This window comes from Procambarus clarkii, chromosome 40 (genome assembly GCF_040958095.1).
Source record: "Procambarus clarkii isolate CNS0578487 chromosome 40, FALCON_Pclarkii_2.0, whole genome shotgun sequence".
Classification (NCBI taxonomy): Eukaryota; Metazoa; Arthropoda; class Malacostraca; order Decapoda; family Cambaridae; genus Procambarus; species Procambarus clarkii.
The window spans coordinates 9593906-9616923 of NC_091189.1; the positions used below are offsets into that span (position 1 = coordinate 9593906).

General features: G+C 49.3%; 1 protein-coding gene across 2 annotated transcripts in view; it reads right to left on the bottom strand.

Moving 5' to 3' along the window:
* LOC123758108 (uro-adherence factor A-like) overlaps positions 1-23018 on the bottom strand; it is a 364530-nt gene that overhangs the window by 279677 nt on the left and 61835 nt on the right. The window contains exon 1 of one of the 2 annotated variants that reach the window (XM_069338665.1): positions 10559-10790. The exons of the other annotated variant lie outside the window; for it this stretch is intronic. The gene's annotated coding sequence lies outside the window, so the exon portion shown is untranslated. Of the gene's footprint in view, positions 1-10558; positions 10791-23018 lie in introns of those variants that run through there. 2 annotated transcript variants of the gene reach the window in all.

Sequence of the window (23018 nt, forward strand, 5' to 3'; positions counted from 1 at the left end):
GGGCCACGGTGGCCTCGCCCACTACCAGGGCCACGGTGGCCACGCCCACTACCAGGGCCACGGTGGCCTCGCCCACTACCAGGGCCACGGTGGCCTCGCCCACTACCAGGGCCACGGTGGCCTCGCCCACTACCAGGGCCACGGTGGCCTCGCCCACTACCAGGGCCACGGTGGCCTCGCCCACTACCAGGGCCACGGTGGCCTCGCCCACTACCAGGGCCACGGTGGCCTCGCCCACTACCAGGGCCACGGTGGCCTCGCCCACTACCAGGGCCACGGTGGCCTCGCCCACTACCAGGGCCACGGTGGCCACGCCCACTACCAGGGCCACGGTGGCCTCGCCCACTACCAGGGCCACGGTGGCCTCGCCCACTACCAGGGCCACGGTGGCCTCGCCCACTACCAGGGCCACGGTGGCCTCGCCCACTACCAGGGCCACGGTGGCCACGCCCACTACCAGGGCCACGGTGGCCTCGCCCACTACCAGGGCCACGGTGGCCTCGCCCACTACCAGGGCCACGGTGGCCTCGCCCACTACCAGGGCCACGGTGGCCACGCCCACTACCAGGGCCACGGTGGCCTCGCCCACTACCAGGGCTACGGTGACCACGCCCACTACCAGGGCCACGGTGGCCTCGCCCACTACCAGGGCCACGGTGGCCTCGCCCACTACCAGGGCCACGGTGGCCTCGCCCACTACCAGGGCCACGGTGGCCTCGCCCACTACCAGGGCCACGGTGGCCTCGCCCACTACCAGGGCCACGGTGGCCACGCCCACTACCAGGGCCACGGTGGCCACGCCCACTACCAGGGCCACGGTGGCCTCGCCCACTACCAGGGCCACGGTGGCCACGCCCACTACCAGGGCCACGGTGGCCTCGCCCACTACCAGGGCCACGGTGGCCTCGCCCACTACCAGGGCCACGGTGGCCACGCCCACTACCAGGGCCACGGTGGCCTCGCCCACTACCAGGGCTACGGTGGCCACGCCCACTACCAGGGCCACGGTGGCCTCGCCCACTACCAGGGCCACGGTGGCCTCGCCCACTACCAGGGCCACGGTGGCCTCGCCCACTACCAGGGCCACGGTGGCCTCGCCCACTACCAGGGCCACGGTGGCCTCGCCCACTACCAGGGCCACGGTGGCCACGCCCACTACCAGGGCCACGGTGGCCACGCCCACTACCAGGGCCACGGTGGCCTCGCCCACTACCAGGGCCACGGTGGCCACGCCCACTACCAGGGCCACGGTGGCCTCGCCCACTACCAGGGCCACGGTGGCCTCGCCCACTACCAGGGCCACGGTGGCCTCGCCCACTACCAGGGCCACGGTGGCCTCGCCCACTACCAGGGCCACGGTGGCCTCATCCACAGACACTTCCTGTGAAGGGGGAATACCTTACCCTCTTTGTGTAGTAGGGTGGGTGGAGCCTTAAGGAAGGTTGTGTCCTTGCTTGTGTTGTGGCAACATTGATGCCAAACCTTTTCGTTTTCAAACACAACTCATGTGTGATGTTATTTTAAAACTTGTCACGTCAACACAGCATTGATGTCATAAGAACCTGCTTCACCAACGCATCATTGACGTCATATACGAGTCTGCTACATCAACACAATATTAATGTCATACGTGAACCTACTTCATCAACTCAGCATTGATGTCACAGCTGAATCGGCTACATCAACGTACTACACGCAACAATCGTATATCCTGGCCAATAACGTGATTGACTTACTCATCTATTTTTTTGTCGTAAATTTTAAATCAAAACTTTCGCAAATAAAGGGATAATGTAATATATATATACGGCTCCACCAATATTATCAAGAATGCAAGATTACGACCAAAAAAATAATATTTCAATATGGTTACGGGCTATAGATAACCTAGCCCATCACTCCAACAATGTTTACAACGGTCGAAAGTGTTCTCTTTAACGAGGCAACCTGTTGAAGAGAACAGGTTGCCTCTTGTTCCAACCAATCAAGAGTTGGAACCAACTTCCAACTCTTGGTTGGTTCCAAGAGTTGGAAGCTCTTGGTTCCAACCAATCCCACACACACACTCTTGCAAACCAATGGTTACCTGTACCGCTTCCCAATCTAAATTAGTTAAAATAGAATCCCTTATTACGAGAACAAATAGCATTTTCTCGAAGAATTTGCAAAACGCTGCTAAATAATCCGTCATTAACAGTTGAATAGTCAAGTCTATGCCAATACTGAATAAAGAAAAATACAGTAAATATATCTGTCATTCTTTGGTGTAATTAAAATGATTGTATCTCAATAAAGATAATTTGGTAAATAAACCACAACAAGGTTATAGAGTAACCCCCCCCCCCCGCCTGGTTTGGTAAAGCATGTTATATTTACCCAGTAACACGGGAATACGCCCTTGTGGAACTGGCGGTGAATTGATTCCTGCCATTAATCGCACCGAACTGCATGATATTTGTTGCATTGGTTTCAAGGACAGGCTAACCCTAGAACGTGTCACGGAAAGAATGCATGCAAATCACACACTGACAAAAAAAACAAAAAGCGAAACACGTACACACGCCACACACACACACACGGCCAGCGGTTCTTAGCCTGAGTGCACGCACTCCAAGGGGGCTGCGAAATAGTAAAGTCAGGCGAGTACAAGGTGAAGAGATTGGGGATAGAGGTGATTTTTTTTCTTCCCCCTGGGATATTCCTGCGCGAGTTCAAAGCCTCTGGCTGGCCCACTAAGTGTTAACATAGTGATGATACCACATGAACAATACAAACTGAGGTTTAGACAACAATTGCTTCTGGAACTAGTAAAATAACAATGACGTGGAAATAGCCTTAACTCCAAGCTAGTTGCCGGAGCCACACACTACCAGAATAATACTACCGGAATATTAGGAGACACAGAGAGTGCAGGATCCTGAATAAGGAAGTCATTTGGACTTTGCAAACTACCATACACTCAGAAATCACAATAGCGTGATATATCAAATGAACAAATCCACAAAAGCCGTGATGAGGATTCGAACTTATCATCTGGGTTCATCCCGGGCGTAAGTTCGAATCCTCATCACGGCCCTTGTGGATTTGTTAATTTGTAAACTACCATTGTTAGACGACAACATCTAACCCCCCAAAGGAAAATAAAAAGCTAGAAAAATAGAGACTAGAAATTTGTTATTGGTAGGGGCAGATCGAAAGGCCATGAGCCTAGCAAGCAATTATTAGGCCAGAAAAAGTCTTAAGGATATAACATATTTCTTCAGTGTAATAGTGGAGAGGAAATGTAAAAGGATGAAGGGGCAGGAAGTTAAGGCTCACTCCATCCATTGTTACAAAAGTATAATAGGGCAAGGATGGCGGAAGACTTTGTCATTCGTGGCCAAAGTCTGAAGGCTGGGTCCAGAAGATGATGCTTGTAATGCAAGAACGTATAGGTGAGTGTACATATACAAATTAATCATATTTTCTGTAGCAAAAAAATTATAAATAGTAATGAATAAATATTAAAGTATTAATATCAGTTACTCTATTTTACAGAGAGAGAGAGAGAGAGAGAGAGAGAGAGAGAGAGAGAGAGAGAGAGAGAGAGAGAGAGAGAGAGAGAGAGAGAGAGAGAGAGACAGACAGACAGACAGACAGACAGACAGACAGACAGACAGACAGACAGACAGACAGACAGACAGACAGAGGAGCTTCAGATGGGAGGAGCCGCCTGACGATGACAAGGGGACCTGGGCGCCCTCTAGACCAAGACGGACTCGCGACTTGAATGAAGGTGACTCACCAGGAGGCGTATGTGTTGTGTGTCTGCCCCGCCGCTCTCACAACCAACACCTACCTACAACTGTTCTTCCCCCGGCCTGGGGTCAGGCTTAGCTGGTGATAACTTGATCTGTAAGGCTGTTGCTTGCAGCCGACCGCACGCCAATAAATTCATTACAACCCGCTGATCCGTTTCGAATACTCATTAGTATTCATCATAAGTAAAATTCAGAAAAAAATCGAATTAAAATTGAGTTAACAAAAAATTTATAATAAAAACATGATTATTAAAAAACGAGTGACAACAAATAAACGAAAAATATGAAAGTAAACTTACACGATGTTAAAAAAAATTGATAACAATCGACAATGACAATAAGGACTAAATAAAAATCACAATTAAAATTCAAAATATTCAAACATTCTATGTAAAATCAAATTAAATCAATAATTATCGAATGACCCATGTTACCCGTTATAAAGAAACACAAATATTATAAAATAATAGACACCCTATTCTTATATTCACCGTCACAATTAAACAAAATTATAGGGGCTCATCCTACTTAAAAAAAAATCAGCAAAAACCCAAGTTAAGGGGAAACTAAAAAGTTAAAAAAATATAATGCCACGGAAAAAAAAACATGCGCGAAACGCGATGAAAATTCTTTACATAGTTGTCGCATTATTGTTTAATAGAGGCCACAGCTCCCTGATAGATAAAGACGCCATAATTCTGCTAATTTACGGGCCCGTGCTACTTGGAACTTGTTCCGAGTAGCTTAATCTATAACAACATCTGCTAATTGTTTAGTTTCCCCTAAATTTGTGTTTTTGATGCTCGTTTTCGAAGTAGGACTGACCTTATTACTTGATGTTTAATTTGTGAAACTGAATATAATAACAATTGGAAGTTAATTATTTTATAATATTTATGTTTCTTTATTTTTTTTAGTTTTCCATTTTATTAACTAGTATCATTTTCATCTCTTAAGAATGTAATCGCTTTCATTATAAGTTCTTTGTTAACTGTCAATTTTAATTCGATTTTGGGGTATTTTAGATATGATGATATTAGTGAGGATTCGAAACTCTATGAACTTTAATTGTAAAACAAATATTATAATTAAACAAGATGTTCGTATTGTCAATCGTGTTCCGGTTTATCATGAGAGAGAAGGGGGACCCGGCTGTACCTGTGTCACTTTCTTTTCTTTCTTTGAGGTACCTTATGGTAATGTAAGGTACCGCAAGAAAGGTAGGCCCCCTCTTCACATCTTTCCCCTTCCCTTTCATGCCCCTCTCCTTGGTCCCCCCACTTCGTCTCTACCCTCGTCCTCCCCGTCTCCTCTCCCCTTTCTCTCAGAAAAGGTATTACTACAAAGCACTGACAAATGTCATGGAAGGCATAACCAAATATTTCACTCCATGAAAGTCACATGGGGGCACTAAAAATACTAATATTTATGAAAGTATTTAATTTAGGTCTACACCCACTAACCTATACCCATGTACCTATGGTCCCCGTACCCAAGACCATTTCCCTCGAAAGTTGGGTGAGTCAAGCCCTACACATCTGTCCTCCAATCTTGAACAGTGCGTGCGTGCCTGTGTGCGTGTGCGTGTGCGTGTGTGTGAGTGTGTGTGTGTGTGTGTGTGTGTGTGTGTGTGTGTGTGTGTGTGTGTGTGTGTGTGTGTGTGTGTGTGTGTGTGTGTGTGTGTGTATGTATTTTACCAGACCACATTTAAAAACAAAAATATGCACTTGTAAGATGTACAACCTCATTAGGCCTAGTGAATTTTGATGGTGTACTTACCTGACAGGATGTACATCTTCTGAGAGCTGTGTTCAAGCCAAACAAGACGTTCACGCTACCTTAATTGCGGTTACCTTGATTACTGGAATCAACGTCCCCGCGGCCCGGTCTCTGACCAAGCCTCTTCCTGCTCAGAGACTACCACAGAGGCCCCGCTCCTGAGGGCCTCTGCACAATGTACACCACCAAAGAATCACAAAGAATACCTGTTATAATTTATCTTTCTCAGAGCTATCCTACAGCGAATGCACAAAATATTGCTGGAACAACGGTGAAAGTTTTCAAGAAGAAACTTGAATAGTTTCTACAGGAGTTACCGGGTCAGCCAGACTGTGATGGTTGTGTGGGGTTTATAATGACAAACAGCCCCATAGACCAGGCAATCACCAGGAAAGGCTCCCCCCCCCCCCCCAAGGCTAGGCCGTGATAGTAGTTTCATCGACAAATTTCCAAAGTTATTCCACAGGTAAATACTTCCATTCCTCCTACTCCGCAAACTGTTTAGTGGCAGACATTTCTTTGTCCACCTCGGCTCCGGGAGGGAGGCGGTCGGCCGAGCGGACAGCACGCTGGACTTGTGATCCTATGGTCCTGGGTTCGATCCCAAGCGCCGGCGAGAAACAATGGGCAGAGTTTCTTTCACCCTATGCCCCTGTTACCTAGCAGTAAAATAGGTACCTGGGTGTTAGTCAGCTGTCACGGGCTGCTTCCTGGGGGATGGAGGCCTGGTCGAGGACCGGGCCGCGGGTACACTAAAGCCCCGAAATCATCTCAAGATAACCCCTTGCTCACTCCGTCTCACCTCATCATCATCATCATCAGCACCTCCACAACCCCCCCTCCCCCTCATCCCCCCCCCCCCCCCCAGCAAGACACACTCCACCAGATCTGCAGGTGCAGTTCAATTTATATGTAACGTGGAGGCTGACTCTCAAGTCAAGGAGTTCGTTAAGATAAAATTTCATATTCATGAGACCAGACTCACACTTGCACCTGCTGCTCTCTTCAACACCTTTTTTATTTAGCTATTTTATAATACTCGTCAGAAGTTCTCCCGAGGAGGCTTGCCTCGTCCTCACAAGGGCAGGAAAAAATCTCCCAACTGGCTGAGAAAACTTGGGATGTTATACATTACAAGAGGTACGTGAGCCGGAAGCAAAGAGGTCATTAATGCACATTACGTTGGGTGATGAATGTGGGGTGTTGATGGTGAATACTGCAGGCGGCTGCTGCTGCCTTGTGTCCTAGCCATGTGGCCTTTGTGGGGTGGACGCCAGCCACCCACCCTTATCAACCTTTACTACCACTACCACTACCACTCTCCACCACCACTACCACCCTCCACCATCACTACCACTCTCCACCACCACTACCACCCTCCACCACCACTACCACTCTCCACCACCACTACCACCCTCCACCACCACTACCACTCTCCACCACCACTAACACCCTCCACCATCACTACCACTCTCCACCACTACTACCACCACTACCACTCTCCACCACCACTACCACCCTCCACCACCACTACCACTCTCCACCGCCACTGCCACTCTCCACCACCACTATCACCCTTCACCACCACTACCACCCTCCACTACCACTACCACTTTCCACCACCACTACCATCCTCCACCACCACTACCACCCTCCACCACCACTACCACTCTCCACCAACACTACTACCCCTCCGCCACCACTACCACTCTCCACCACCACTACCACTCTCCACCATCACTACCACTCTCCACCACCACTGCCACCCTCCACCACCACTACCACTCTCCACCACTGCCACTCTCCACTACCACTGCCACTCTCCACCACCACTGCCACTCTCCACCACCACTACCACTCTCCACCACCACTGCCACCCTCCGCCACCACTACCACTCTCCACCACTGCCACTCTCCACTACCACTGCCACTCTCCACCACCACTGCCACTCTCCACCACCACTACCACTCCACCACCACTGCCACTCTCCACCACCACTACCACTCTCCACCACCACTACCACTCTCCACCACCACTGCCACCCTCCACCACCACTACCACTCTCCACCACCACTGCCACTCTCCACCACCACTGCCACTCTCCACCACCACTACCACTCTCCACCACCACTGCCACCCTCCACCACCACTGCCACCCTCCACCACCACTCTCCACCACCACTACCACTCTCCACCACCACTGCCACCCTCCACCACCACTGCCACCCTCCACCACCACTACCACTCTCCACCACCACTGCCACTCTCCACCACCACTGCCACTCTCCACCACCACTGCCACTCTCCACCACCACTACCACTCCACCACCACTGCCACTCTCCACCACCACTGCCACCCTCCACCACCACTACCACTCTCCACCACCACTACCACTCTCCACCACCACTGCCACCCTCCACCACCACTACCACTCTCCACCACCACTGCCACCCTCCACCACCACTCTCCACCACCACTGCCACTCTCCACCATCACTGCCACTCTCCACCACCACTGCCACTCTCCACCACCACTACCACTCTCCACCACCACTGCCACCCTCCACCACCACTACCACTCTCCACCACTGCCACTCTCCACTACCACTGCCACTCTCCACCACCACTGCCACTCTCCACCACCACTACCACTCTCCACCACCACTGCCACTCTCCACCACCACTACCACTCTCCACCACCACTACCACTCTCCACCACCACTGCCACCCTCCACCACCACTACCACTGCCACCCTCCACCACCACTCTCCACCACCACTGCCACTCTCCACCACCACTGCCACTCTCCACCACCACTACCACTCTCCACCACCACTGCCACCCTCCACCACCACTACCACTATCCACCACCACTGCCACTCTCCAACACCACTGCCACTCTCCACCACCACTGCCACTCTCCACCACCACTGCCACCCTCCACCACCACTACCACTCTCCACCACCACTACCACTCTCCACCACCACTACCACTCTCCACCACCACTACCACTCTCCACCACCACTACCACTCTCCACCACCACTACCACTCTCCACCACCACTACCACTCTCCACCACCACTACCACTCTCCACCACCACTACCACTCTCCACCACCACTACCACTCTCCACCACCACTACCACTCTCCACCACCACTACCACTCTCCACCACCACTACCACTCTCCACCACCACTACCACTCTCCACCACCACTACCACTCTCCACCACCACTACCACTCTCCATCACCACTAACACCCTCCACCTCCATTACTACCACTTTCAACCACCACTACTGTCCTCCACTACCACTAACCCCCTCCAAAACCACTACCCCCCTTTCCACAACCACTACCACCTTCCACCACGACCCACTACCACTTTCCCCCACCAGTACCACCCTTCGCCACCTCTACCACAACTACTATCTTTACCATCCTTCACTACCACACCCCATAGAATCCACACCTTGTGAAGCATAAAGCAAAAACTGAAAAAGAAAAACGTTTGCGACATGATTGGTTGAACCAGAGCTAAGAGGGTTACAGCTACGAAAATAGACTAGTAGAATTAAATCTCACGACCCTAGATGATAGAAGGAACAGAAAGGATATGATCACAACATAAAAGATACTGAAAAGAATAGGTAAGGTGGAAAAGGATAGCCTAATCAAATTGAGAGAAAACAGGACAAGAGGACATATGTGAAAGCTGGAAACGTTAATGAGCCGAAGGAATGTAAGGAAATACTTGAACTGTGCGAGGAGTCAGCAAGTGGAATGTACTGAAAGAAGAAGTAGAGGAAGCCACCTCCATCTACAACTTTAAGGCCAGATTCGACAAAGAATTCGAACGTCGGAAAAGTTAAATTATAACACAACAGGTACAACAAGGCTAGTAAGCGGGCATAATGAGCCTCACTCTCCTGTAAACACTGTTAGGTAAGTGCTGTTAGGTAGGTACTCTCCACCACACTTTTCTCTACCGCACCGCCCTCCACCACACCGCCCTCTACCGCACCGCCCTCCACCGCACCGCCCTCCACCACACCGCCCTCTACCGCACCGCCCTCCACCACACCGCCCTCCACCGCACCGCAACACTTATAAAAACTGGTTCCAATCTGAACACAGAAATAACACCACATGAGACCAGAAGGTATGGCAAGATGTGCAAAACACACTCACTAAAAAGCAGAGGTGGAATAGGAACGCTGAGGGAGAACTCGATCACCATCAAAGACCCGAGACTTTTCAGCACTCTTCCCCCACACCTTCGGTTACATACCGTGTTGCCTCGCTGGGTGTGATAGTGGCTCCAGGCCCCACAGTTGTGTCTGGCCATAAAACCACAAGTTCTCCCAACTTTCCCCGTTCTTGGGGCATATATATATATTTTTTTTTCCTTATTTATGAATATCTATAATGCGTTAACGTAATATTTATTTATTTATTTATTTATATACAAGAACGTACATTGGGATTTTGAGGATACATAGCATAGTAATTCCATTCTTGTAAAGCCACTAGTAATATCCAATTCTTGTTCATTAACCATTCTTGTAAAGCCACTAGTAATATCCAATTCTTGTTCATTAACCATTCTTGTAAAGCCACTAGTAATATCCAATTTCAATTTCAAATATGAGCACTTCTATAAAATAATATTCATACATAACTTAAGACAGGCAACGTCAAACTTTCGTTGCAGTTGCACTAGCCACAATCAGCGATTGTTGCTCCCCCACTGACCGCTCGGAGGGCCTAGCTCGTTACTAGGCCTCTTATTAACTTCTTCACCATTTATCACACGTACTCATAGATCACACATTACACCTGAGGTATCCAAGGGTCTGTTTACATTAAGAATATCCAAGTCACTACACCGTGAATATCCAATAAACACTTTACACTAGGCGCATCCAATAGTCCCTCAGCTCAAGGAGCAAATAAGTGTATGAGAGGAAGGACACTTACACCCTGCCACCAGCTCCTCCTCCGTCAACCACACCCCCTGCAACACCCTACAAGCACGCCGAGCGGCGCCCCACTCTGCACTAGGGCGCCGGGCAAGTGCACACCCCTCGGCGTGGCCCGAGGCAGGCCACCACGCTCGCGTCCCGGGAGGCGGCGGCGGCGGGCGCACCAGGGGGCCGAGGCTGTGGCCCCTGGTGGCAACTTTCGCCCAGACAGCAAAACACACTGTCGGCTCAAGCCACGCGGGAACCCGAAGGGTGTGGAGGAGAGGTTGTATTGTCTGGGGAGTAAGTGGTTGGAGGGATCAAGGATGCTCACGACGTGCGCAGGAACCTGTCACACACACCTTGCAAAACTTGAAAGCCCGAGTAACACGTGCGAATATTTACAAAGGGAAGAGGCAGTGTTTAAGAACATTGGTTACATGTGCTCACTTGCAGAGATGTAAATTCAGAGTATTTCTCGAAGACTTAAACTTTTATTATATTGTAATATTCAAACAAGCCGATAAGACCTTCCATAACTGATGGGAAATTAACTAAACATGTTTTTTTAACAGGTGATTGTCGAAACCCTTGGCAACCGAGATGCAATTTTCCTGTAGGATTTCCCACAACTCTCCGGCTGATTCTTTAATATTTCGTCTTCCCTCGAGCACCCACAGTGATACCAAACACTTTACCCATCAAACATTTCCTCATCTGACACCAGACAACTTTTCCCACATGCTGACACCAGGACACCCTCAGCTGACACCACCCAACACCTCCCTTGTGCTGACATCAGCACACCCTCCTCCTCCTCAGCTGACACCATCACACCCTCATCAAGTGACACCAACGCATCCTCCTCAGCTGACACCAGTCAACGCCGCCCCCCTCAGCGGATGCCTTCTCCTCTGCTGACAACAACGCATTCTCCTCAGTTGACACCAGCACATCCCCTCTCAGCTGACACCCGCCCACACCCAAAAATTCTTCTCAGCTGATACCAGTAAACACCGCCCTCAGCTGACACCAACTAAAACCTCCCTCGGCTAACAACAGACCACCTCCCTGGTTGATACCTGGTTGATACCTGGTTGATGGGTTTCTTGGAGTTCTTCTACTCCCCAAGCCCGGCCTGAAGCCAGGCTCGACTTGTGAGAGCTTGGTCCACCAGGCTGTTGCTTAGAGCGCCCGCAGGCCCACATACCCACCCTCCTTCATACTCCCTCCTTCATCAGCTGACACCATCACCACCTGCCAGTCACACCACCACCACCTGCCAGGCACACCATCACCACCTGCCAGTCACACCATCACCACCTGCCAGGCACACCATCACCACCTGCCAGCCACACCACCACCACCTGCCAGGCACACCATCACCACCTGCCAGGCACACCACCACCACCTGCCAGGCACACCATCACCACCTGCCAGCCACACCACCACCACCTGCCAGGCACACCATCACCACCTGCCAGTCACACCATCACCACCTGCCAGGCACACCATCACCACCTGCCAGCCACACCACCACCACCTGCCAGTCACACCATCACCACCTGCCAGGCACACCATCACCACCTGCCAGCCACACCACCACCACCTGCCAGGCACACCATCACCACCTGCCAGTCACACCACCACCACCTGCCAGGCACACCATCACCACCTGCCAGCCACACCACCACCACCTGCCAGGCACACCAACACCACCTGCCAGCCACACCACCACCACCTGCCAGGCACACCACCACCACCTGCCAGTCCACACCATCACCACCTGCCAGCCACACCATCACCACCTGCCAGTCACACCACCTCTGCCAAACACCAGCCAGTAATGACATACTAACGATACTTCCCCATCTTCCTGCCGTCCACGACACCACCACCAAGTAAATATTATGTGGCTACCTTGCTTTTGGTTCCGGGGCTCACTACACCCGCGGCCAGGTTTCCGGGTAGTGATCGGCCAAACTGTTGGTGCTTGCAGCTAGGAGTCCTGTGAAAGTAATCGTAGAGTTTCTTCTTGAATACAATAATTCAGCTCATCCTCCTGTTTTGGTAGTACTTATAGTAAGGATGAGGACCATAGTACATATACCGACATACAACGCAATTAGAAAGTAGAAATCTGTAATACTGAATTTGGACATACCGGAAAACTATTTTTCTACTTATGTTGCGAAGACAAATTAACATAACCTAACCTAACCTGCCTAGGCCTAATACACGATATCCTGAGGCCTAATATAGTACATATGTGTGCTATACTAGATCAAGGAATATTTAAGTTTGTTTTTTAGTTTAACTTTTTTACGGACTATATAAAGTGAATAGTACAAAATTCTACTATCTTATTGCTTAGAACGTCAATCGTTGAACTATGGTACACATGTTTGTAAAAACTACTATCTAAACAGGAGAATGGGTTGAATAATTGATCTGTTAGTAATTTCCATTGTAATTTGAAGGGTGCAGAAATGCCTTGGGGGGCCTCTTAAGATTAATTTTCAATGAGGCTATTTTCCATATTCAACCAAGGATACCTGATCACCCAGGCTGTGTGCGATTCATACATCAGGCTGCAAGGAACCGCGTCGAACAGTCTGATTGACAAGACTACCAACCAGGGGCCAGATTCACGAAAGTACTTACGCAAGCACTTACGAACCTGTCCATCTTTTCTCAATCTTTGGCGGCTTTGTTTACAATTATTAAACAGTTAATGAGCTCCGAAGCACCAGGAGGCTGTTTATAACAATAACAACCGTTGATTGGCAAGTTTTCATGCTTGTAAACTGATTAATAAATGTAACCAAAGCCGTCAAAGATTGAGAAAAGATGTACACATTCGTAAGTACTTGCGTAAGTACTTTCGTGAATCTGGCCCCAGGATCCCTGGTCAGAGACTGAACCGCGGTAACATTGCTCCTCGGAACTATCTGAAGGTATCCTTGAAGCACTTGCGTCTTATTAGGTACGATAGCGGGGAAGTTTGACCATTTGTGTTGGATGGTGAAGCGTAGGAAAGAAAACGTTCTCTCAAAAGGTAATATACAAAGGTTCCCCAAAATAACTCAAGATATTACACACAGGACATTTGGAATGGCACAGGTGAGAGTCACAACGACAGCCTCCCTCCAACAGTATTGAAGAAATGAAACCAAAGTGTCTTTAGAGGTCAGAAGAAGAAGTCAGACTGACGACTCTCCTGAGGCTTCCACTCTCATGCTCCATTCGTTCTTAAAATTACTTTGGCTCGTGCATAGCTTGTGTGGGTGCTAGGTGTGTGTGTGTGTGTGTGTGTGTGTGTGTGTGTGTGTGTGTGTGTGTGTGTGTGTGTGTGTGTGTGTGTGTGTGTGTGTGTGTGTGTGTGTGCTAGGTGTGTGTGTGTGTGTGTGTGTGTGTGTGTGTGTGTGTGTGTGTGTGTGTGTGTGTGTGTGTGTGTGTGCTAGGTGTGTGTGTGTGCTAGGTGTGTGTGTGTGCTAGGTGTGTGTGTGTGTGTGTGTGTGTGTGTGTGTGTGTGTGTGTGTGTGTGTGTGTGTGTGTGTGTGTGTGTGTGTGTGTGTGTGTGTGTGCTAGGTGTGTGTGTGTGTGTGTGAGTGTGTGTGTGTGTGTGTGTGTGTGTGTGTGTGTGTGTGTGTGTGTGTGTGTGTGTGTGTGTGTGTGTGTGTGTGTGTGTGTGTGTGCTAGGTGTGTGTGTGTGTGTGTGTGTGTGTGTGTGTGTGTGTGTGTGTGTGTGTGTGTGTGTGTGTGCTAGGTGTGTGTGTGTGTGTGTGTGTGTGTGTGTGTGTGTGTGTGTGTGTGTGTGTGTGTGTGTGTGTGTGTGTGTGTGTGTGTGTGTGTGTGTGTGTGTGTGAGTGTGTGCTAGGTGTGTGTGTGTGAGTGTGTGTGTGTGTGTGTGTGTGTGTGTGTGCTAGTTGTGTGTGCTAGGTGTGTGTGCTAGGTGTGTACTCACCTATATGTACTCACCTATATGTGCTTGCAGGATCGAGCATTGACTCTTGGATCCCGCCTTTCGAGCATCGGTTGTTTACAGCAATGACTCCTGTCCCATTTCCCTATCATACCTGGTTTTAAAATTATGAATAGTATTTGCTTCCACAACCTGTTCCTGAAGTGCATTCCATTTCCCCACTACTCTCACGCTAAAAGAAAACTTCCTTACATCTCTGTGACTCATCTGAGTTTCAAGCTTCCATCCATGTCCTCTCGTTCTGTTACTATTCCGTGTGAACATTTCGTCTATGTCCACTCTGTCAATTCCTCTGAGTATCTTATACGTTCCTATCATGTCCCCCCTCTCCCTTCTTCTTTCTAGTGTCGTAAGGCACAGTTCCCTCAGGCGCTCTTCATACCCCATCCCTCGTAGCTCTGGGACGAGTCTCGTTGCAAACCTCTGAACCTTTTCCAGTTTCATTATATGCTTCTTCAGATGGGGACTCCATGATGAGGCGGCATACTCTAAGACTGGCCTTACGTAGGCAGTGTAAAGCGCCCTAAATGCCTCCTTACTTAGGTTTCTGAATGATGTTCTAACTTTTGCCAGTGTAGAGTACGCTGCTGTCGTTATCCTATTAATATGTGCCTCAGGAGATAGATTAGGTGTTACGTCCACCCCCAGGTCTCTTTCACGCGTCGTTACAGGTAGGCTGTTCCCCTTCATTGTGTACTGTCCCTTTGGTCTCCTATCTCCTAGTCCCATTTCCATAACTTTACATTTGCTCGTGTTGAATTCTAGTAGCCATTTCTCTGACCATCTCTGCAATCTGTTCAGGTCCTCTTGGAGGATCCTGCAATCCTCATCTGTCACAACTCTTCTCATCAACTTTGCATCATCCGCAAACATCGACATGTAGGACTCTACGCCTGTAAACATGTCGTTAACATACACAAGAAATAGAATTGGTCCCAGCACCGATCCTTGTGGTACTCCACTTGTTACTGTTCGCCAGTCCGACTTCTCGCCCCTTACCGTAACTCTTTGGCTCCTTCCTGTTAGGTAGTTCCTTATCCATTCTAGGACCTTTCCCCCCACCCCCGCCTGCCTCTCGAGCTTGAACAGCAGTCTCATGTGCGGTACTGTATCAAAGGCTTTTTGGCAGTCCAGAAATATGCAGTCTGCCCAACCATCTCTGTCCTGTCTTATCCTCGTTATTTTATCATAGAATTCCAGAAGGTTTGTTAGGCACGATTTCCCTGTCCAGAACCCATGTTGATGTTTGTTCACAAACCTAATGTTCTCCAGGTGTGCAACCAGTCGTAGCCTAATTATTCTTTCCAGTATTTTACAGGGGATGCTTGTCAGTGATACAGGTCTGTAGTTAAGTGCCTCCTCCCTATCTCCTTTCTTGAAGATCGGCACGACATTTGCCTTCTTCCAGCAACTGGGCAATTCTCCTGACATAAGTGACTCATTAAAGATCATTGCCAGAGGCACGCTGAGGGCCTGTGCTGCTTCTTTTAGTATCCACGGTGATACTTTGTCTGGTCCAACTGCTTTAGTTGCATCTAGAGTTGTCAACTGTTTCATTACCTCCTCTGCTGTCACCTCTATATCTGATAGTCTTTCATCTAGGGTAACCCCTTCCAACAATGGGAGCTGCTCAGGCTCGGTAGTGAACACTCCATGGAAACTGGCATTCAGTGCCTCGCAGATTTCCTTGTCACTTTCAGTATATGCCCCCTCTGTCTTCCTTAGTCTTGTCACTTGGTCGTTCACCGACATTTTTCTTCTTATATGACTGTGTAGTAACTTAGGTTGTTTTTTCGCCTTGATTGCAATATCGTTCTCATAGTCCCTTTCCGATGTTCGTCTTATGTTAATGTAATCGTTCCTAGCTCTGTTGTATCTGCTTCTGTTGTCCTCTGTTCTTTGTCTTCTGTACTTCCTCCACTCCCGCCTGCTGGCCATTTTTGCTTCCTGACACTGTCTATTAAACCATGGGTTATTATATTCCTTCTTATTTTTTCCCTTTACCGTTGGTATAAATCTCTCTTCGGCCTCCTGGCATTTCTGTATGACTAGGTCCATCATATCTTGGACTGTTTTTCCTCTAATTTCTTCCTCCCACTGCACTTCACCCAGATAGTCCCTTATCCTCATATAGTCCCCTTTCCTGTAGTCAGCTCTCCTTTCCCAGATCTCTTGTCCCATGGTCATAATTTTGAATTCCATCATGTAGTCAAAGACTAGGACACAATGGTCACTGGCCCCTAGAGGTATTTCATGCTCTAAATTCTCGATATCTTCTACGTTCTGGGTGAAAATCAGGTCTAATAGGCTCGGTGCATCTCCTCCTCTTTCCCTTGTGTCTTCCTTCACATGTTGTGTCAGGAAATTCCTGTCTATAACATCTACTAATTTTGCTCCCCACGTTTCATCCCCTCCATGGGGATTCCTTGATTCCCAATTTATCTCTCCATGATTTAGGTCCCCCATGATCAGCAGCTTCGCTCTCATTCTGTGGGCTAGTGTTGCTGCCTTCTGCAGTTCATCAATACATGCTTTGTTGTTGTCATCATACTCCTGCCTGGGTCTTCTACTGTTTGGTGGGGGATTGTAGATTACCATGATCACAATCTTCCTCCCATCTACTGTCAGAGTTCCATGTATGAAGCTTGTGCACTCATTGGTAACTCGATTTCCCAGGTCTTCAAACTTCCATTTCCGCTTTATTAGGAGTGCTACTCCCCCTCCCTGTCTCTGTGTCCTCTCTTTTCGTATCACCTGGTACCCTTCAGGAAAGATAGCATCTGAGATCATGTCATTAATTTTAGTTTCCACAATTGCAACTATGTCAGGATCTGCTTCACTCACTCTTTCTTTTATCTCTTCTGCTTTATTAGATACCCCATCAGCATTGGTGTACCAAACCTTGAGATTCTTCATGGAAACTCTTGTACCAGAGTTCTCCCTTTCTCTGGGGGTCTGGGGGGATCTGGGGGATGTCTGGGGGGTGACTGGGGGCAGAGGGGATCTGGGGGATCTGGGGGGTGTCTGGGGGATGACTGGGGGCGGGGAGGGTCCGGGGGATGTCCGGGGGGATCCAGGGGGTGTCTGGGGGGGTCCGGGGGGTGTATGGGGGGTGAAAGAGTTCAGGAGGGGTGCTTGGGGGGCTACTGGGGGCTGGGCTTCTAGGAAGGTAGGTAGGAGGGTCTGGGGTAGGGCCTGGGTAGGTAGGTCTGGAGTAGGAAGGGCATACTGGGTCTGAAGATTAGGGAGGGCATAGAGGGGTTGGGAGATGGCGTAAGGTTGGGAGACAGATAGAGGTTGAGAGGTTGGGAGGGGGATGGATAGAGGGGGTGGGGGGGACCTCCCACCTCCCTCGCAAGGGTGGGGGGTCACATGGAAGGAGAGGGGATGAGGAGGGGTGAGGGCAGGGTAGGCTTTGGGTGTTGAGGGGATGAGGTCTGGGTGGGTTCTTGGGGTTGAGGGGATGAGGTCTGGATGGGATTTGGGGGTTGAGGAGATGAGAGCTGGGTGGGTTTTGGGGGTTGAGGGGACGAGGGCTGGACGGGTTTTGGGGGTTGAGGTGATGAGGGGGTCCTTGGAATGTGGGATGAATTTGACTCCAGTGGGGTCAGAGGGGTCAAGGGATGTGCTGGGGAGATAAGCAGGGGCGGCTGATTTGGGAAAGGGGTGACCTGAGAAGCACGTGTGAGCTGGTTAGCATGGGGTGGATTAGCACTGGGGTGTGTAGCTGCGCTCAAATGGGAAGAGTCGTATTGTTGTTTGCTTGCTCTGTGGGCAATCTGTTCCTCCTTCGTCATGAATTTGTCACACACACACATCCTTGTGTGTGTGTGTGTGTGTGTGTGTGTGTGTGTGTGTGTGTGTGTGTGTGTGTGTGTGTGTGTGTGTGTGTGTGTGTGTGTGTGTGTGTGTGTGTGTGTGCTAGGTGTGTACTCACCTAATTGTACTCACCTAATTGTGCTTGCGGGGGTTGAGCTCTGGCTCTTTGGTCCCGCCTCTCAACCGTCAATCAACTGGTGTACAGATTCCTGAGCCTATTGGGCTCTATCACATCTACATTTGTAACTGTGAATGGAGTCAGCCTCCACCACATCACTTCCTAATGCATTCCATTTGCTAACTACTCTGACACTGAAAAAGTTCTTTCAAACGTCTCTGTGGCTCATTTGGGTACTCAGCTTCCACCTGTGTCCCCTTGTTCGCGTCCCACCAGTGTTGAAAAGTTCATCCTTGTTTACCCGGTCGATTCCCCTGAGGATTTTGTAGGTTGTGATCAAGTCCCCCCTTACTCTTCTGTCTTCCAGTGTCGTGAGGTGCATTTCCCGCAGCCTTTCCTCATAACTCATGCCTCTTAGTTCTGGGACTAGTCTAGTAGCATACCTTTGGACTTTTTCCAGCTTCGTCTTGTGCTTGACAAGGTACGGGCTCCATGCTGGGGCCGCATACTCCAGGATTGGTCTTACATATGTGGTGTACAAGATTCTGAATGATTCCTTACACAGGTTCCTGAACGCCGTTCTGATGTTAGCCAGCCTCGCATATGCCGCAGACGTTATTCTCTTTATGTGGGCTTCAGGAGACAGGTTTGGTGTGATATCAACTCCTAGATCTTTCTCTCTGTCTGTTTCATTAAGTACTTCATCTCCTATTCTGTATCCTGTGCCTGGCCTCCTGTTTCCACTGCCTAGTTTCATTACTTTGCATTTACTCGGGTTGAACTTCAACAGCCATTTGTTGGACCATTCACTCAGTCTATCCAGGTCATCTTGTAGCCTCCTACTATCATCCTCTGTTTCAATCCTCCTCATAATTTTTGCATCGTCGGCAAACATTGAGAGGAACGAATCTATACCCTCTGGGAGATCATTTACATATACCAGAAACAGTATAGGTCCAAGGACTGACCCCTGCGGGACTCCACTTGTGACGTCTCGCCAATCTGAGACCTCACCCCTCACACAGACTCGTTGTCTCCTGTTGCTTAGGTATTCCTCTATCCACCGGAGTACCTTCCCTCTCACTCCAGCCTGCATCTCCAACTTTCGCACTAGCCTCTTGTGTGGCACTGTATCAAAGGCTTTCTGACAATCCAAAAATATGCAGTCTGCCCACCCTTCTCTTTCTTGCCTTATTTTTGTTGCCTGGTCGTAGAATTCAAGTAACCCTGTGAGGCAGGACCTGCCATCCCTGAACCCATGTTGATGCTGTGTTACAAAGTTCCTTCGCTCCAGATGCTCCACTAGTTTTTTTCGCACAATCTTCTCCATCAGCTTGCATGGTATGCAGGTTAGGGACACTGGCCTGTAGTTCAGTGCCTCCTGTCTATCCCCCTTTCTTGTATATCGGGACTACGTTAGCTGCTTTCCAAATATCTGGCAGTTCCCCTGTTGCCAGTGATTTGTTATACACTATGGAGAGTGGTAGGCTCAGTTCTCTTGCTCCTTCCTTTAGAACCCAAGGGGAGATTCCATCTGGGCCTATAGCCTTCGTCACGTCCAACTCTAGTAAACACTTCCTTACTTCCCCACTGGTAATCTCAAACTCTTCCAGTGGTTCCTGGTTAGCTATGTGTGTGTGTGTGTGTGTGTGTGTGTGTGTGTGTGTGTGTGTGGGTGCTAGGTGTGTGTGTGTGTGTGTGTGTGTGTGTGTGTGTGTGTGTGTGTGTGTGTGTGTGTGTGTGTGTGTGTGTGTGTGTGTGTGTGTGCTAGGTGTGTGTGTGTGTGTGTGTGTGTGTGTGTGTGTGTGTGTGTGTGTGTGTGTGTGTGTGTGTGTGTGTGTGTGTGTGTGTGTGTGTGTGCTAGGTGTGTGTGTGTGTGTGTGTGTGTGTGTGTGTGTGTGTGTGTGTGTGTGTGTGTGTGTGTGTGTGTGTGTGTGTGTGTGTGTGTGTGTGTGTGTGTGTGTGTGTGTGTGTGTGTGTGTGTACTCACCTAATTGTACTCACCTAATTGTGCTTGCGGGGGTTGAGCTCTGGCTCTTTGGTCCCGCCTCTCAACCGTCAATCAACTGGTGTACAGATTCCTGAGCCTATTGGGCTCTATCATATCTACATTTGAAACTGTGTATGGAGTCAGCCTCCACCACATCACTTCCTAATGCATTCCATTTACTAACTACTCTGACACTGAAAAAGTTATTTCTAACGTCTCTGTGGCTCATTTGGGTACTCAGCTTCCACCTGTGTCCCCTTGTTCGCGTCCCACCAGTGTTGAATAGTTCATCCTTGTTTACCCGGTCGATTCCCCTAAGGATTTTGTAGGTTGTGATCATGTCCCCCCTTACTCTTCTGTCTTCCAGTGTCGTGAGGTGCATTTCCCGTAGCCTTTCCTCATAACTCATGCCTCTTAGTTCTGGGACTAGTCTAGTAGCATACCTTTGGACTTTTTCCAGCTTCGTCTTGTGCTTGACAAGGTACGGGCTCCATGCTGGGGCCGCATACTCCAGGATTGGTCTTACATATGTGGTGTACAAGATTCTGAATGATTCCTTACACAGGTTCCTGAACGCCGTTCTGATGTTAGCCAGCCTCGCATATGCCGCAGACGTTATTCTCTTTATGTGGGCTTCAGGAGACAGGTTTGGTGTGATATCAACTCCTAGATCTTTCTCTCTGTCTGTTTCATTAAGTACTTCATCTCCTATTCTGTATCCTGTGCCTGGCCTCCTGTTTCCACTGCCTAGTTTCATTACTTTGCATTTACTCGGGTTGAACTTCAACAGCCATTTGTTGGACCATTCACTCAGTCTATCCAGGTCATCTTGTAGCCTCCTACTATCATCCTCTGTTTCAATCCTCCTCATAATTTTTGCATCGTCGGCAAACATTGAGAGGAACGAATCTATACCCTCTGGGAGATCATTTACATATACCAGAAACAGTATAGGTCCAAGGACTGACCCCTGCGGGACTCCACTTGTGACGTCTCGCCAATCTGAGACCTCACCCCTCACACAGACTCGTTGTCTCCTGTTGCTTAGGTATTCCTCTATCCACCGGAGTACCTTCCCTCTCACTCCAGCCTGCATCTCCAACTTTCGCACTAGCCTCTTGTGTGGCACTGTATCAAAGGCTTTCTGACAATCCAAAAATATGCAGTCTGCCCACCCTTCTCTTCCTTGCCTTATTTTTGTTGCCTGGTCGTAGAATTCAAGTAACCCTGTGAGGCAGGACCTGCCATCCCTGAACCCATGTTGATGCTGTGTTACAAAGTTCCTTCGCTCCAGATGCTCCACTAGTTTTTTTCGCACAATCTTCTCCATCAGCTTGCATGGTATGCAGGTTAGGGACACTGGCCTGTAGTTCAGTGCCTCCTGTCTATCCCCTTTCTTGTAGTTCTCCCTCCCCTTGTGTGTGTGTGTGTGTGTGTGTGTGTGTGTGTGTGTGTGTGTGTGTGTGTGTGTGTGTGTGTGTGTGTGTGTGTGTGTGTGTGTGTGTGCGTGCTAGGTGTGCGTGGTAGGTGTGTGTGCTTGGTGTGTGTGTGTGTGGTAGGTGTGTGGGTGCTATGTGTGTGTGTGTGTGTGTGCTAGGTGTGTGGGTGCTAGGAGTGTTGGTGGTGGGGGTGTTGGTGGTGGTGGGGGTGTTGTTGGTGGTGGTGGGGGTGTTGTTGGTGGTGGTGGGGGTGTTGTTGGTGGTGGTGGGGGTGTTGTTGGTGGTGGTGGGGGTGTTGTTGGTGGTGGTGGGGGTGTAACAAAAGAACAGTACACAGTAGAAAACATAACAGCAGAACTGCCACAGGGGCGCGGCGCAAGACAATAGAAAATTCACACCTCAGAGAAGCTAACCATGGGACAGGTCAACTCGGGTCGAAGGTGATGTGATCACGAGGTTGTCAGATGCGATGCCGTCATGCTAATCCGTCAAAAGTCACCTGAAGACCTCACACACCTCGTCCAGCTGGTTAGGAGAGTTCACGTCCAACGACAGAAGAGGGAGAGAAGTGGTGATTGGTAGGAGAGTGATTGTGGCTCCGGGAAAGACATGATCTCAAGGTCACTTGGAACTACAGGTACAGTAAGTCCGGCTCTCTTGTACCCAGCACCTTCTCATTCGTTTATCTCAGCCTCTGTTGGGGAATATAGTTAGAAATTGTCTTTTTTAATGTGTTAAATAAAGTCATATTTTTAAAAGTGTTATTCCTGTGTGTATTAACGATACGTATCATAGTGATATTAGGCGTTCCGTCCCCTTTGACCCCTTGTGACCTAATGCCCTTAATTATCCAGTATTCCTCCCCTTCAGTGCCTCAGTGAGGTGTGTCAGTACTAGTGTGTCCTACCATGTTCTCGAGCATTTGATAGTACACCTCAAGTGGTTTCAGGATCATTCCAGTGACAGGCCAGGAGTCTTTTACCATACATTTGTTCCTTACACCTGTCCCGGGACGATGTTATACAATCTAAAAGTCCTACGGGTTTCTCCCTTCGGTCCCCTGTCCGGTAACTCTGGGTGGTGGCAGCGTTATTTTTTGGAAAGTCATACAGCCCTTGTATTTCT